The sequence below is a fragment of the Hydra vulgaris genome, chromosome 01, assembly GCF_038396675.1.
Source record: "Hydra vulgaris chromosome 01, alternate assembly HydraT2T_AEP".
Taxonomy (NCBI): domain Eukaryota; kingdom Metazoa; phylum Cnidaria; class Hydrozoa; order Anthoathecata; family Hydridae; genus Hydra; species Hydra vulgaris.
The window spans coordinates 24,810,516-24,811,770 of NC_088920.1; the positions used below are offsets into that span (position 1 = coordinate 24,810,516).

General features: G+C 28.3%; 1 long non-coding RNA gene across 1 annotated transcript; it reads left to right on the forward strand.

The window, feature by feature from the left end:
* On the forward strand, window positions 1-795 carry LOC136074846 (uncharacterized). Its single transcript, XR_010635498.1, has 3 exons — window positions 1-127; window positions 441-581; window positions 725-795. It is a non-coding gene; the product is annotated as an uncharacterized LOC136074846 (long non-coding RNA).
* The last annotated feature ends 460 nt before the right edge of the window (window positions 796-1,255 follow it).

The following is a 1,255-nucleotide window of genomic DNA, read 5'->3' on the forward strand; positions in this document are numbered from 1 at the left end:
TGTTTCTATGTCTATGTTTTTATATATTTTATTCCTATTTTTCAATATTTTATATTATATTTTTATTGATATATAATTTTTAGGGCTGTTGATTTTGGTGATGCATATCTTGATTCTAAAAGCCTGGGTAAGTTTATTATTATGTGTGTGTGTGCGTGTGTTTATATATATATATATATATATATATATATATATATATATATATATATATATATATATATATATATATATATATATACATATATATATATTCGTTGCATTCAACAGCCCTAAAAAAATTATATAATTTTATATTAAAAATTATATTATGTATATATATATATAGAATGCAACGAATATGTATATATATATATATATATATATATATATATATATATATATATATATATATATATATATACGTAATATAATTTTTAATATAAAATTATATAATTTTTTAGGGCTGTTGAATGCAACGAATTAAACAATTCTAAAGATACAAATGATTTCGACGGTGCACATTCTGATTTAAAAAGTTTATACACTTCCAGTCTGGTCAGCCAGTCAATTTTCAGTCTATAAATTTGTATACACCACATCAAGTAAGACAATGTATTTACATACTGCTTATAACATCAATTTCACCTTAAATAAAGTTATTAGTTTTCTTATTGCAATTATTCATTCATATCAGTTATATTGCTCTAATTCATATGTGAAAATTTAGTTTTATACTTTTTTTTAGATGCTGTACACAGTGAATTGTTAGTTAAAAAAAAACGATGGAATTTCACCCGATCCAATTTATTTGATGTTTTGATTCAGAAAAGTTTATTTAAAAGAAATATATAACTTTATTTTATATTTGTGTTTTATATATACTTTAGTTGCTCAATCCTTTTTTTACGATTTAAATTTGTGTGTTATGATTTGCATCGGCTAGCCGATGCAAATCTTAACACACAAAGTTAAATTTGTAAGTTATTTTAATCAGCGGGCCTATCTCGGCTGCCGATATTGGATCGCCATCGTTTTTGTCCATACGGAATCGCGTCGGGCCGAGATCGGCCAGCCGATGCATCGCGCTAGTTTGAGCGGCTTGCCGACGTTGGACCGACCTCGATCCGTACGGACAAAAACTCCGTCGGGCCGATATCGGCAGCCGAGCTCGGTCCGACATCGGCTTTAACACAAGGAAAGTGCAACAGCTAATCGCTGTTGCACAAATTAGTCATTAAACTGGATAAATCTTTCATCTTCGCTGCAAAAGAAGACT